Source organism: Lates calcarifer, unplaced genomic scaffold (genome assembly GCF_001640805.2).
Source record: "Lates calcarifer isolate ASB-BC8 unplaced genomic scaffold, TLL_Latcal_v3 _unitig_4107_quiver_2778, whole genome shotgun sequence".
Taxonomy (NCBI): Eukaryota; Metazoa; Chordata; class Actinopteri; family Centropomidae; genus Lates; species Lates calcarifer.
In genome coordinates, this window is record NW_026116706.1 from 1 (window position 1) to 17,079 (window position 17,079).

Consider the following 17,079-nt stretch of genomic DNA (forward strand, 5'->3'; position numbering starts at 1 on the left):
GTATTGTATGAGTGTCTCTTGTGTGAAATCATGTAATTTATGAACAGACACTAAATCTAAATAAATTGTTAAATAGTATAAATTTCAAAGTGTTGCAGGTAAAAAAAAAAAGGTAGGGAAAATGGAATGGTCAGAGAGAGTAGCAAAAATACACTCTTTGCAGAGGTTATGAAGAAATGAAATTTACATGCCGTCAGCCGTCTCAGGTCTAAAAACAAACAAATGCACAGACACTTAGCATGCTGCAATAAACTATGCATTAGCTTGTGAGGGTGTGGTGTACTGATGACTGTAGCCGATGGATTAGGTTAGATTTAAGATTAGACACAACCATTACTGATGGCCAGTTAGTGTGGGTTGAGTGCCAGCATGTTTGGGCCAGGAATGGGTTAGAAGGTTTGAGCTGTTTTAGTGACAGCTGGCCAGTTTTAATCTGTGGGTCACTTGCTGCAAACTTTGACCTGAACTGCAGTTCATCCACAGTTATACAGTGAATGAAGTGCTGGTAGGGTCCCTCTGATAACAACATTATGTCATCTGTTCATGCTACAAATATGCATTTCAGAAACATCAACACAACAGTACTGTGTATACTGAGGCTGATGAACTCACGTAGTGAGCTGTCCCTTGTTCTTGTTGTTGTCCACATTGTTGTAGGTGACTGCAGCTAGTTTCTTGCTGCGGTAGTTTTCATAGTGAACATTGTTTGTCACATCCTTCAGGTCCTGCATGTGGGTCCTGGAAAAAAAAAGAATAAACAAGAGCAACAGGAAATAACCACATTTACTCTCACTTGAGTGAGTGAAATCAATACTTATGCTTGAACTTTAGTACATTTACTTTTATTGTACATTTTCAATGACATTTTTAACTAGGAGACAAATCTGTCCAGTCATTGTATGGAAAACCAGTGAGCTTTAGTGGCATTTTCACAACTGCTGCACAATTGTACACGTTATTCACCAAACATTTTCTTACAATATTAAAATCTTTAAAAAAAATACAATAAATACAAAATACAATAAAAATAAAGATCTAAAACTGTCATATTAAATGACTTTTGATAGTTTCATTAGCATTTATTATGTATTTTTGCTCACCTAATGAGCATGTTCCGGAGTATTGTAAAATCACAGTGCTCTCCATTTTCCACTGTAGGAAGACACAAACAGAGCAAAGTTAAGATATAATTTTAGTATGGAATGACTTTAACATTGTCACACACAACCATAGTGCTAATCATTGACCCCTGTATGGATTATGAGTTTAGCAAGAAAAACAGACGACACAGTAAATTACGTTTAACAATGCAGCTAACAATTTCATCATATCGACACACTAACTAAAGAAAACTTTGAGTTTAAAACTCAGTTTTTGTTTATAAGCTCTCTGAAGTTTGAAAATTTAAAATCTGAACAAACAGGTAACGAGGTCACAAACATAAGCAGTCATATGATGATGAGAAAACTTTTAGCCACATTATCTAAACCACTTTATTTGAAGGTAAAACGTAAAATAAGAGTGCCTACACTGTGAATACCTCTCACTGCACAGGAAAACTGTGTGCTCACATCTATTGTAAGCATGGGAGACAGTTTGAATAATAAGTTTGACTGACCTGGGCATTTGTTTACCTGTATGATCATCTGGCTGCTTGTCTTTCAAAACCAATAAAACCAACAGCCAGAGCAAAAAAAATTAAACCCAAATGCAAAAAACAGAGGGTGGTGCATCATAGTGAGAAAAAAACATTTAAGATATGGCAGTATACTTAAAAGGTTAAACATGCATGGCACATGTGTCTTTTGCTCTGTTAGGACAAATCAAAGTATGGAGCCCCAACACTGACAAAAGGAATTATTATTTAACTCCCTGGGTTATTTGGTGGTATTTTTGACCAGTCTGATAACACACTCCAAAGAGAAATCCTTTTTTACCCTTCTTCTTTTCCTCCAATCCTTTGATAAAATAAATTTGTTTAAGAACGTTACTCTTCTGTGGGTGATTGTAGTAACAGATACCCCAGGTAGAATCATTTGCTGCTTTTTCTATTCTCCAGTCCTCTGAGGTTTCTGGGCCGTCTCTCTCTCTCCCACTGCCTCTCTATATTTATGCTGACATGGATCCAAAAACATTTTTGGTATTGCAAGCTCACTGCCCAAGGACGTCAAACACTGGCAGCAAACCAGTTTCGTAGTAGCACTTCTACAAGTCAGCCACCAGGCTGTGCTGTACTGAAGAGGAAACAACAGAATCTACAAGATCTGGAATGTTACCCTCACTGTCTCCAACTTCTTGTTACAGTATAAACCTCCACCACAGTCACCCAGTGTCCTCACCATTCATCCACCCTGTGGAATAATCTTATGATCTTCTTGTATTCAGTTTTGTTAGAATTCAGTGCCTCTCAGAAAAACATATGTTGTGTATCATTGAGGCCTACCACATGCTCCTCATAAATCATGTGCAAAGCTGTTTTGTTGGATTATTATAAAATTGTATACTACTATAACACTGTAATGTTTACACTGATCAGTGAAATAGCATGGAATCAGGGAAAGTCATATGATGTATCTTCAGAAAATATTCACACCACTTAACTTTTTTGCTGATTTTTCAATTTCCCATCAATTTATACTGAATAATCCAGACTAACAAAGTGAGAACCTGTTGTATTTTTTTGTATTGTATATGTATTTTTTCTTATTTACAAGTGGTTAGACAGAAGCCACAATGACAGCCACCCACCTGAAATATGCTAAATGACATTTAGAGGACTCTGAGAGGATGAGAAAAAGATTCTTTGGTCCCTCTTTGGGCAGAACTCCAAACACTGTGTCTGGTGACCACCACCACCTGGATAATACCATCTCTTGCACAGTGGAGGCAGCATCATGCTGTTTCTCATGCTAACCCTAACCCTACTCAGGGAAGGATGATTTACAGAATCTGCTCCAGAGTTTCACACCTTTCAGCACAACAGATCTGAAGCACAGAGAATAATCCTCTGAGTTGACCTTCAATCTCTCACCTTCTGCTACACCCCATGGGTACTGCCTCCCGCGCACATGTTTCCCATTGACCTCGATGATGGTGTTACTGCCGACTACAGCCAGAGGTAAACGATCCTGCAGAGAGAAGGAAGGGGATACAACTGTTTGCATAGCTCACACCTAACAGCTAAAGATGCACTGTGGGCTGCAGCTGAGTGCTAACATATACAGTATGTCTATCATGGACAACCCCTCCCACCCACTGCATGAGAGACCTGAGTAACTCCTTCAGTAACAGACTGCTGCATCCATGGTGCAAGAAGGAGCACTACCACAGATCATTGATCCCAACAGCCATCAGACTGTACAACACAGACTGACCCAACAATAAACCTGCACTCTGGACTCCACTTCCTGGTCACTTTATTTGCACATATTTTCATCTACCTCAATGATTATCACCATTTTCCTATATTACAAACTGCACATTTCTGTTTATTTTTGGCTGAGACTTTTAATGCTGATTGCTGCACTTTAATTTTTTTACCTTTCTGTGCCTTTCTTATATTTTTATCTTTTCTTTTTCTATTTTTGTCACTCTTGTCTCTTGCTGCTGTAACATGTACATTTCCACAAGTGGGATAAAATACATACTGTAAATCAAAAGACACTGTAGATGTGAACTTTTAAAGATTCTGACTCTGAATAAAGTACTAAACTGGATCAATATTTGTATATACAACTGTCAAGTGTCAAGTGAACAAAAAATTTAAACTGTTTATTTTAAGTTTGATGGTGAAATGTGTTGGAAGAACAGACCTTGATTTTCCTAACCATCCTCATCTCCTCCTCGTCATCTGTCTCTGGGAAATCGTAGATTTTGATTTTGTGCTCCTGGATTTCTTTCATGATCTGTGCACAGCAGAAAGGACAAAGAGAGAGGCAGGGAAAAAAATATTGCTGGGAGGTACTGTATGGTAGAGAGCTGTATGTGGAACAGCTCCATAAACATCAATAGATGCACTGGAGGGTAGCTGACACATACAGGGGAGGAACCCACATATTTATTCAGTGCCCACACAAACAAACATTCCAACACTGTAATAGGATGACGTGAACAGGCAACACAACACACTGTATTGATGTAGTACCTGTGCATCAGTACAACACTGTGACAAAGCAAACAGCACAAACATTAATATCAGTCCAAAACTGCTGACATTTCCTGAATTCCATTTATCAGGTTTATAAATAATTAATAATAATAATAATAATAAACAAATAATTAACAAGTTACTATTTATTAATTATTTAAATAAATAATGGTCACAAACACAAAGTTGGGCATTTCTTATTTTCCCATGTTTTTTAAATGTTAAATGTAGTTTCAGTTAATGTTACGTGTGTAGTGTTAAATTCAGTTGAATTTCGCTTTCACTGTCATGCACAGATCATTTTCTCCTCACTACAGCAGGACTACTGAAGCCACACTACTCCATCTGAGCCCACAACATTCAAGCCAAGTCAGTTTGGATCATATTACTGGAGTCAAACTATTTGATCTGTGGGATTAAAGGTTAACCAGAAGAAAATAGTGTTTATACAGTACCTAGCTAGCTCCTAAATCAAACATGCTAAATCTAAGCTCATTGAAACATTATTTCTATGACAATTTAAGAGGCTAGCTATCATGCTGCTAGCTCAACTGTGATGCTGTTCTTCTACCTTCTGCCAGTTTTCTGTTCATAGGCTGTAGGTTAGAGTTTGATTTAGTAGCTGACTGATGAAAGTTCATCTGTTCATCTAGTCTGTTTTTTTTTTTTTTTTCATTTATCCAGCATCAGCTGCGGAATATTTTTAAAGCCCAATAGCATATTTGCAAAATTCCTCAGCTGGAAAGTTCACAAAAATTTACTGGAAATTTTCCTTCCCTTTACAACCCTACTTCAAACTGACAGTGAAAGGCTCAGATTGTTATTGTAAGTGTCTGACAACATTATAGGCAGGATTCCTACAGATAGAGCTTTTTATTAAAGAGTAAAGATCCTTCTTGTTTCATCAGACATTGTTGTTATATCAACACCAGCCTCCATTGAGTAGAACACAGGAGCTGCTGCAATACCACTGCCTTGACTGGTTAGTTTTTGTGTTATTGTGTGGTACATTTATTTCAGTAAAGGATCCCATCACTGAAATAATGAATTTATCCTATTGACAAGTATTGTCTAAAACCGGATTTAGCTCATTCCTCTGTGCCATAGAGCTCCATTACGGTCAAAAAAAAAAGAAAAAAGAAAAAACACCAGTGAGCTACACTGTTATGAAAAATATGGGCACTGCAGTTTATATGGGGCCAGGACAGTGGCAGTAACATTTTGACAGTGAAAACAAAATTTTAACTAAAAAAGGAAACATTGGCATTGAAATACTTGTATTGGAAAAAGTTGCAAGTTTTTTTTGAAACAGTTTAACATTTTAATATTTTTTTGCAGTACGATGTGTTTGTCAATGTCATGTTTTTCTTCATATCAATCTTTTCTCAGTGACAGCTTTTTTAACGATCAGGTTTTGGGCAGACAATACACAATACTTGCTGTTAGGACAAGCTCATTGTTGGTTTGGTCTTTGCATTGGATTTACAGACAGTAAAAAATACAATAATCACTGACCTTATCCTCTCACATCATCGTGTGAGAAAGCTCTCAGGCTTTTGGAGCCCACTGTGTATCATGAATATTTTACCCACAAACATTACAGGAAACAAATGATGACTGAAAGACAAAGACTCATTTTTAAGACCTGCTGATGAACTCAGAAATTTTAGATTTTACAACAAAGAAACACAATAGTGCGTTGTGATATTCACTAAAAGGAAACCTATCACTGAATAATCTAGCTACATAAACAGAGTATTAACAATAACACTGAAAAAATTGCATTTGACACACCTGTTTCTTGAACTGTTGACATTCCTCAGGGGTCATTGTGTCCGCTTTGGCGATTAGGGGATGACGTTGACTTTTTCATGTAACCGTTTCATGAATTCAATATCGAGGGTTTCAGTCTGGGGACAAACGTAGAGGAAAGACAGTTTAAAGGTCAGAGTGTCAGTGAATGGCTCTGATGTAAAAAATGGAAGAAAAACTGATCATTGTGGTCTCTAGCTACCCAGTTCTCCCTCAACATATCTTTAATAACTTAGCGGGACATAAGTTTGAGTTTCATTTTTAGATTAACACCACTTATGTTTTTTATTATTATTATCTATATTCATTATCTGGGAGCTTAAATGCTGTCTGTCTCGAATGAAGATTTCTAATCATGCTGTTTTTGTAATATGATTTTTTTTGGTATGAGCATTGTTTCAAGAGGTTAATTGGAAAAAGTGTATTCAATCTCTGAGCTGTGTATGTGGTCAGATAACATATTTTGGCCTTAATTAAAAAAGAGAGTTAAAGGTTGTTCTTGGCTGTTTCCACATTCATGATTATTATTATTATTTAATCTTAACGTGTAATCAACCGGTGAGCTGTGAACAAATGTCTGCGTTGGGAAGGTAAAGTCCACTCAGCACTACTCTACTCAGTTACACTTACTGGCTAATTTTCTCCTTATTTATATCACATCCATATTGCACATCAGTAAACAGAAATAATGGCACATAGTTTTTGTTTCATTCTTGTAGTTAGTTATTTAGTAGGTATGATACATTAGTTTCTACTTGTAACATGTACATTTAGTTCACTTCTATAGAGTGAAACATCTGATAGCTAGCTCTTTTATACTGTATATGGTATATGTTTGTATTCAATTTGGTGGGTGAGTTAAGTTTTGTTCAGACAGTTTGGTCTGTTCAGTTCTGCAGTTGCACAAAATGGAAAACTGGAGCAGTATGGAGCTAGAACAGTTGACATTACAATTTTGACACTGAAAATAACATTTGGAATTGAAAACAAAACCAGAACTGAGAACGAAAACATTGGCACTGAAAATATTTCATTGGAAAAAAGTTGTATTCACTGAAACAAGTTTCACTGAAAAATAAGACACAGACATCAAAATATTTCAATCTTACAATACTGATACTTTATCATTTATAATGGTGTTTTTCAATGACAATCTGCAGATTTTTCATCATGTCTGTCTACTTTCAGTGACTTCTGTTATGTAGTATTTATTGATGAAGGGAGGCCGTAAGAGGAGGGGCACTCCTTGCCCTTCCCCTCTATGCTAAAACAGGGACAGAAAAGTTGAAACTGAAAACCACTGACATTGAAAAAATACTGACACTGTAGAAAGAAAAACTGTCACTGAAAGTAGACAGACGTGATGAAAAAAATCAGCAGATTGTCATTGAACAACACATCATAATAATACATAATAAAGTTGGATAACAATATTGTAGGATTGTAATTTTTTTTATGTCTGTGTCTTATTTTTTCAGTGAAACTTTTTTTTCAGTGCCAATACAACTTTTTCCGATACAAATATTTCAATGCTAATGTTTTCTTTTTCAGTTCTGGTTTTGCTTTTCAATGCCAAATTTTATTTTCAGTGTCAAAATTTTAATGTCACTGTTCTAGCTCCATAGAGCAGCACATATGACACATGACACCAAATGAAGACAGTGTGACAAACAATTATGGACTGTGGAGTTTGGTAACCGGTGGGTGGTTAGAGTGTAAGACCATTGGCCAACTGCCTGTTTTGGATTAATCATTCATAAATACTTCACTGGTATGACAATGACTCTTTACTGCCAAAAACAAATAACCAGGGTGATTCAAAGACTTGTAAGGACTGCCTTTATGATCAGAGACTAGGTGCCCAGTAACTTCTTCCAAATGAACAAAGGCAGGTCTCAAATTATTATCAGATCTCAAGATCTTATCTACCATTGTATCCAAAAAAAAACATTAACAAGTTGGCTGAATATATTGAACACACTGCCAAACATCTTGGTTTCATATTTGATTATGGTTTAAGCTTTTAAAAGAAAATCAAGCTGTCAGCTCAACTTTCCTCCAACAACATCCAAAACACTGTGTTTCCTCTTGCTTTGGCATTTGACCCTGCATAACTCTGTGTGTCCCAGTATGTGTATATCTGTGCTTCTTGTTCTTCAACTGCTTTGAAAGCTGAACAATACTTTGGTCAACTTCTGCTGTTTTTATATTCTTTGTAAGTAAAGGGACTGGACAGGGCTCTGTAGGCTGGTAATTAAAAGGGCTGTAAATCACAAGTTTCATCACGATATTATATTGATTCAGTGGACAACGCCAGTCATCGATTTGAGACTATATCATCTGCTGATTTAACAGCATGTATGATGTCTGTTGATGTTTTCATTTTGGATCAATGCTATGCAATTGTTGATCGTTGAATCGATGTATCCATGTAGATCGATGTATTATTACACCCCTAGTAATTGATGAGTTTATTAATGTCAGGACCTTCATTTACTGACTACACTGGTCAACCAGCAGACTACTTATTGGCAACCATCTTTTTGCTTAAAGCAAAACATAAGTTCTTTTCGTGTTTTGGATGGTTGGTAGAACAAAATACAAAGATTCTCAGTTTGCTTCTGGGGTATTGTGATGAAGTAAATGATTAATTGATCAATAAAAGATATTTTGTGCATTTTTGTTTATTCTAAACCAAACACTTACAAGGCCTCTATTCTAAGTCAGGTATATACTATCTGATGCTATGAGTATGTGAAGGAAGCCTTAACATACATCATACATTATTATATTCTAATAAAGTGGTAGGTTTATGAAATTCCTGATTTAAAATACACTTTAAAAATTGCATGACCTTTCAGAACTCCATGGTAAGTAGAATCTGTAGTACCTACCCATGTCCAGACGGGGCAATGAAGTACAGGCAGCAATGCACTCTGTTGTCTGGCATCTGCCGCCTGTTGACCCGTGACTCTGCATTGAGGTAATCCTCAAACTTACTGTCGATGTAATCAATGACTGGCTGCCAGCTGAGAAATACATAATTCACATCAATTTCATGTACAGTGTTACAGTAAGTGTGCGTAACTTACATTAACCAGTGACAGACGGCTGAGCTCACCAGTTACTGTTGTCAACAGCGTCACCAAAGCCAGGGGTGTCAACGATAGTGAGCAACAGCTGGACTCCACCTTCCTTTACCAGAACCTTCGACTGTTCCACCTGCAAAGACAAGGAATGTTGACAGAAATCGGTCAGGAAACTTGGAAATAATTACTGTTTCCAAGCCTGTGGCTCAAAGTTCCCATACTGTGTTTGACAATGAAGCTATATATGCATTGCACACACATTTATACATTTATGTGTAATAAATTTGGCCCTGGTTTCTAGTGTAACACCAAGACAAAGATGGTTTATGTGCACGTGAGTTGAGTATCTCACAGGGTGTGGGACACTGAAGTTCCAGTGTGGGGAGTCTTTCAGGAGGAATATTCTTTTTGAAGTAAAAACTATTCAAGGTACATGTTTTTGTTGATTAACAGTTAACATAATCAATAACTATTAAGTTGTTGAAGATGTTTTGAAATAATATCAAACTGAAACAAAATGTCATGAAATATCAAACGCCTTTCCTAAGGAAGCATAAGCACTGACCCACACTGACTACTTCTTTACAAGCTTTGTCTACTTGTGGAAAATACACTGACAGACCAGAACTAAAACAGCTTTACAAACCAATTCATCACAGCCAGCCAAACTATTTTACTGCCACATCAGAAAAGTCAGACTGGCTGGGCTCTGATCAGCATGGGGTTGAAGCAGAACTTGTGATCAGCAGATGAACTTTGATTTAATCAGCAGATGTGAAGCAGACCATGTCTGCCATTTGCTCATATGAGACATCTGGAGATTTCACAGACTGAGTGAGATTAAACCAGGTCTACACAGCAGTTATCAGACAAACACTACAAGTCCACTTACATTCTGAGTCAAATCAGGGACTTCCTGGCTGATGTATTGAATTTCGAGATTTAGGGGGCAGCCCTCGTAGTCACAAAGCCAGATCAACATTTGTATAAAAGTGGGAGCTGGCACAGCGGGACAGACGCAGGCCTACGTAGAGTCTGCTTTGTTACACGTCTCTCATTCTGCGATTCTGGCATAATGTCACATTATGTCACATTAGCGGCCACATTATGCCACCTTTGTGTGGTTCTGTGAAAACATACAAAGACCGTCTTCTTAACGCCAAATACGGTGCGTAAAGGGGGCAGTCAAAAGGATATTATGGTAATGGGATGACAAAATCTGTGATGGCTTACAATTTTCTTGTGTATAGTCTTGTGTATACTTGTATTGCCTACCCTTAGGAGCAAGTGTCTGATGTAAAAAGCAAGTCATGTCTCTGCATTGGCAAGATAAAACTGAGCTCAGTGCACATGGCAGTTTGCTGGCTAGTCACCAAGTTCCTGTCCTTGTGTGCTCTCCAGCCTAACCAAGCCTTTTTAACCTGGAACAACATCTGCTCTGGTCTATCATCTTCAACACTTAACACCCACTCTGTCAACCTGCCTGGTCATCTTCCACTGCTTTTTCAAAATGAACATGATTCCATTACACACAGCATTCCTCTGGGTTTCATCACAGTCACATGACTAGGGAAAAAAGTGTCCATGATTATTTGAAATCTAATAGTCTGTGGCTCCTGAACAGGCAAAAATGTTATGTGTCTTTGTCCTTGCAAGAAACACATATTCACATACAGTACAATTAATTTCAAGCATTCATTTCAGCATACAAGAATACATTTTCCCCTGGGATTGAAAACCTTGAGGAATCCTCAGACATTCGGTCTTCTAGGACCCTTTAAGAACAGCTGAGGAGCTGCAACAAGCAGGTTAATAAACTGGAAGGAGCAGTAGATCGAGGGCAAATAGAGTACCTCAGTGTGTTGCCAGGGATTAGAAGAGATTTAGAGCAAAGTAGTAGATCACAAGGAACTGGTGTAGGGAATACACCTGCAGCTGATCTATTGTACTAACCCAAACTTACCACTTCCCTACTAAAGGCAGAGGACAGGAAAGCCTGTTGGAACGCTCTCACACCAACAGTATCATCTTTCCCTCTTCAAAAGGAAGTTCATGTAAAACTATGCAGCTGTGAGCTCTATTTGAAAGAACTGCCAAACCTGTATCTCCTGCGCCATCATTGCAAATGACCTCAAAGACTCAAGACACAAGGCATATACCACATGCCTCAGACATACAGTATCACTCCTGGCAGCAACTTTATTCTTGGCACAGTTGCACCTGCAACTTTGATGCCAGATTTAATGTGGAGAGCTGTTGTCAAAGGCATCTCTGACCCACACTCAAAGATATTTCAGAGATATTTCTTTGTTGAAAGTTTAACTAATCAAAGAAGATCAGGGTTTGATCCCCAGCTCCTCCAGTGTGCCAAAGTACTTGAGAAAAATATGGCATACCATCAGTGTGTGAATGTGTGCATATGTGTTAAGAGCACTCTAAAGACCCTTTTAGGGCTGATGTCACGATTATGTCGCAACACAAGGCTGATCACCTTAGAGTAGTAGGCCACATAACCAACAAAAATGTTATCATGCTGTGTCACTTGGTGTCTGAATCAAAGGAGTAATGGGTCTGAGTCACTTTCAGTCACACAGACATACATGCAACCAGACAGACAGCAGAGCAGCTAGCTGCCAGAGTCAGCTTCCCTGTCAGCAGCTGAAGAGCCACCGTCACCAGACTGTGCGCGTTTAAAAAAATGCTGATATTTTGGTCTGACTTTAAGGCGACATCTGTCCTATCTATGATTTTGCAGACACTTGTCACTTGTAGGAGCTTTTAGTGCACTTAACATAACTCCACTCTGTGTGTGTGCACACAGAGGGGCTAAGACACACACAAAATATTTAGTGTTCTTAATTTTTTCTAAAATGTCATTTCTGGTGGGGTTGTGGGGTCGCTGGGGGGCACTGTCTAAACTAAACCTACCCAGATATCAAACCTCACTAAGGGAGTCACCCCTGTGTGTGATTTACAGTCAATGCGGTCTTGTCCAGATGGCAGTGTGGGCTGGTCCTTTGTCTTACACTCGTGTCCAAAAAGAGACTTTACCGTTTTACTCTTCCAGGCACTGCAATTGAGTTTGTTGACTTGAGGAAGAACAGAGGAGAGGGAAACTGGTCACTTTTTTCCCTTCCAAAAAAAAACAAACAAAAAACAAAACAAACAAACAAACAAAAAAATACAATTCACTATTGTCTTGCAGTAAAAAATGTGAAAAATATAAAACCAGTTGTTCTTAAAATCTACTCAAGTGACAAAGCTAAGTTGATCTTACTCTACTGTTGCCAAATGGCGTCTGAAAAGAAAAGGAAGGAAACCTCCTTCAGGAGTGCAGTGATGAAGACCTCTTAGTGAGCTGTGGGCAGACACAGAGAGGCCGGTTTAAGTCTGTCTACCAGTTTTATTGGTTGGATAGTGTCATCTGGTGACAGGCCACTCACAGCCAGTGGTTGAAATATTGTGCCTATATAGGCAGGTTTTGCACTTTGGTGTGAAAATGCAAGGGTTCTGGGAAAATGAGTTCAGTATAGATTTTTTTGTTCCTCCACTGCTGAAGTCTTTCTCTCAGATTCAGGCTGATCTCTGTAGTCCAGAGATTCCAACAGCCGGGGACAGGCAGTCACCAAACATGGACACACATATGGTAATCCACCACTCATTGTATTTTATGTTACTTCTGTACGACAAGAAACATCCCTCTGCAAGTACATCCCTCTTTTCTTCATTTACAGAGAAACAATAATACATTTGCTAAATATCGGAAGTTACAACAACAGGTTCCTCTCTAAACCTGACAAGGAGATTCAGGACAATGTTGTTGAATTAAACACCACTTACATGGTACACATACTTACTTCCTTCTTCTAACATATGGTTATGCAAGATTCCTTGTATGAACTCCACAAAGTCATCTTTCACAGTCTCCTTTCAAAATGACACTGCAGGGATATATACCCACTGAGCATGGTTGGTTTGATTATTTCTGAAACTACTGTTGTGGGATTTTCACGCACGTTACTCAGAATACGTTTGCTCAGAATGGTGAGAAAAGCAAAAAACATCAGTTTAACCACTCTTTTTAATAGGGTGAAAATCTTCTCAGGATGTACGACACGTCCAACATAGAGTTGGGCAAACAGAAGACCACGTCAGGTTCCACTCCTATCAGCCAAGAACACATCTCAGTTTTTTAGAGCTCATCATTTGTTATAGATATTCTTGGCGTTTTCATTCCAGTTTCATTTCTGCAGTAAAGATGTCAGGAGACACTAAGAACTCAGTTTCACTTGTCACTTCAGTGGCAGCAGAACATGTCAACAGCAGCACTCAGAAAGTTCTGCAGGTTAAACTGAACCAATGTGAGACAACAGTTTTATGCTGGCCAACTCTGAAAAAGTCACTACAGAAAGACTTGAAGGTTACAGGTTGGTTACAGGAAGGTTACAAACAGCCCATAACGGGCGGCACAGTGGTTCAGTGGTTAGCACCACTGCCTCACAGCAAGAAAGTTCCCCGGTTTGCTTGGGGCTTTTCTAAGTGGAGTTTACATGTTCTCCCTGTTCCTGTGTGGGTTCTATCCAAGTACTCTGGCTTCCTCCCACAGTCCAAACACATGCAGGTTGACTGGTGACTCTAAATTGCCCATGGGTGTGAATGTGAGTTGTTGTTTGTGTCTATATGTGTTGGCCCTGTGATGGACTAGTGATCTGTCCAGGGTGTACCCGCCATTCACCCCGTGTAAACTGGGATTGGCTTGCAGCACTATAAAACTGTAGTAAACTGTAGTTCAAATAGAATTAAGTTTTCCATTCATTTGATTCAGCTACACAAAAATAGTTATGATGTGATGTGTTTAAGTGTAATAATGGTAGGGAAAACCCTGAAATATGTATCAATCCAAGTTAATATTAGGAGCAAGTATCCTTGCTTATTGTTTAATAAAAGTTAAAAAATGAAAAACTCAGCTGATCTGCTTCATCAGGACTGTGTGGATGTGGTTTAATCCTATTTAATTGACAGCTGACAATGCCTCAATTGTACAACTGAGCCCGGCTCCTTTCAAACCATGAAGAGCATTGACAACAACACTAATACAAAAATCTCCCTCATAAAATACCAAAACTGTTTTGGGCCCTTAAAATCACAAAATGTTTTAAAATGTAATTGACCACATCTTGCTTTGTGAGCATGTTTACATCTAAATGGGTTGTAAATGGTTAATGCTATAGGTCATTTATTTTTCACTGTAAAAGGATTAGCTGTAGGACAATCAAGTTTTATCCACATTTGAAGATCATTATACCATAAACAAAATAACAGGAATACCTCAGTCCTGTTTTTAGGGTAGATTATGTGTAAAATCCTCAAGACTATAAATTAACCTTTATTTACTTGTGTAATGTTGTAGATTTTATTGTCTTGCTTTCAAAACAAGTTAATGTAGGGAAGTGTGACAACTGTAGAACCAACAACAATCTAATTACATTGCAGAATTTGAAATTTCAACACATTTTGCCTTTGACACACAAATTATGTCTTTTTTAAAGCAGATGAACTGGTTTCACTCCCTAACATAAAAACATGGGTGGCAACAACAAGGAGAGCAGCCTCAAAAACAAGATCTCGCAAACAACTATTCAGTAGATAACTGAACTGTCAAAAGAAAAAAAGGCTGGGACACAGCTGTAAGTTTAGCAGCCTCAGGCTCTGACACTTGCCAGGTCAGGTGAATTTAATTCATTCATATTTCATTCATACCTATCCAATTAACAAAGAAACCTCTGGCTCTTAGTAGTTGAGTCAAACAAACAAAAGGTAAATACAAAATCAATATAGAAAAGTGTCAGTGGTGAAATCACTGGTGTTGACATGTGAGCTTCTCCTGAAGAAAAAAAATTACCTGTACAGTTTTTTTAATTCTGTGCGAAGGACCTGGTATCAGGGAGTACAGTCTGTCAGAAAGAGTGAGTTGATCAGTGTTGATTTTCCCCAGCCCAGATTCACCTGAAAGACAAAGACAGAGCCACCGTGAGGCAGCGAACTCAAGAGCATTTCATGCTGTACTGGTTTTTAATCCTCTTTTTCATGCCTGATGTCCAGATGTTTATCAGCTTCATCACTAATGTAGCCTTTTGCTGTTTGACATTCTTAACATTTTTGAGATTCAGAACTTTTTCAGCACAGGAAATGGGTTCCTTTGGCCTTTTTTGTTACAGACAAGTTCTATTCTCCCAAACTCTGTTCCTGTCTGCATTTCAGCAATCTAATCAGAGGATCATGGGAAGGGAGGAGAGGAGACAGAAGATTTTAGACCACCACAGTCATCATGAAGCCTCATCATAACGAAGGAGGAAAAACAGAAATCAAAAGCACAGACCTAACTCTTAATCTGCACGTCCAGTCTTGATTATAACTTACACTTGGACAGTTTTGACATATTGTTCACTGGGTAAAAAGATCTATAACATGTTTTTGCTGATGGCTCATTTATTGCCTTGAAAGACGTTTGTTGTTTTTTAACCAGGGTCTTGTTTTCTTATTCCTTACTCTTATCATTACAATAACATTTTTCTCATCAGCTACACTGCAAAGATTCCTAAGACAGGGACACTGCTAAACACAACTGTACAACAGTGTTTTTAGGGAAACCAAGAGTTTAACTTTTTTTATATAACATCTATATATAAAGGTAAGACTGAGTATCAAATATGACAAAACTGTATGTTTGAAGTATGGAAAACTGTCAAATACCAAAAGTCAGGCATCAAATGTTCTGCCCAGATACATAATTGTTGTTTAACATGTTACAGGTTACTTTTTTCAATGGTAAAACAGGCTTTTAAAAAAGTTTATATGTTTGCTTGATTAAATACCACAAGGTGAACATAATGCAACAACGTGATAAAAAAATTACTACTAGCTTGAAGGTTTTCATAAAAGTGTATGAATGTCTTCTGATGGTAGTGGAGGTGGTCTTTATTTCAGACAAAGCTAGTCACCTCTATAATACACAGCAAGAAATCACACTAATGGTTTATGGAGCTTGCCGCCACTGCTACACTGCATGGTAGCACTAAGGTTATCTTACAGACTCAACAAAGAATTTAAAAAAGGTCGTTCAGTTCTTTAGCTGAGTAACTTCACATGCTATTCAGTGCTCTGACAGAAATGCCCATATACAGTAAATTCCCTGAGACCCTAAGAGATTTTTGGAACCACTTTGGAACTTATGACAAATTATGATTATCTGGTAATGTTTATGCAGTCACATTTTTTTCAGAATATTTTTTTGATCTGTTTGACTCCATAAGAGAAAAGGCTTTAAGGATTTGAATGAACCAATGAGTTTAGCAAATTAATTTCAGCATACCCAGGATATCTTATCTTTATCTGTTATCTGCTTCATTAAACCTAACAGGCACAGTCTTAAGATTTCCTGAGTGCATTCATGTCAAAAGGCGGAGTTGTTAGTTAAAAGCAGCATTGGAAAGACCAGAACAAAACGATTCCACAGATCTATAAAAAAATATCTATAGATCTTTATCATTTGTCACTTTATTGTAAACTCTGTCCCTGTTGGGATACTACGGAGATGATGACACTAGTTTTCCATTGATCAGATTGGTCTGTAGTTGGGCTGTTGACAGGTTTCGATCTGATGCTCTGAAGTTAACCTGCCCGGAGCAGTTCAGCATAAGTTACCGTGGCAATTTACCCCGATAAGAAGTGAACCATCATCGTAAGACTGAAAATCCAGAGTTAAACCTGAAGTTAACTCGCTAACCGTAATTCCTGCTTTGTAGTACAGACCTCAGACCACACCAGGCCAGCATGAATGTCATCTGCAATCCCAATAATAATATTGGGCTAATAATATAAGCTTATTACATGTTAACTCTTGGCTTTGGGGCATTAGCTACTATAGGTTGTCAGATAGTTAGTCAGCATGCTAATGTTAATAGTTGTTTTAGGGCAGTAAACCCATCCACACTTTTGCTCTTTATTTTAGGTAGAGTTAAACCTTGAACA

At 38.0% G+C, this 17,079-nt stretch overlaps 1 pseudogene; it reads right to left on the reverse strand.

The window, feature by feature from the left end:
* Nucleotides 1-191: 191 nt before the first annotated feature.
* Nucleotides 192-15,054, reverse strand: LOC108896350 (septin-7-like; annotated as a pseudogene).
* Nucleotides 15,055-17,079: the final 2,025 nt, after the last annotated feature.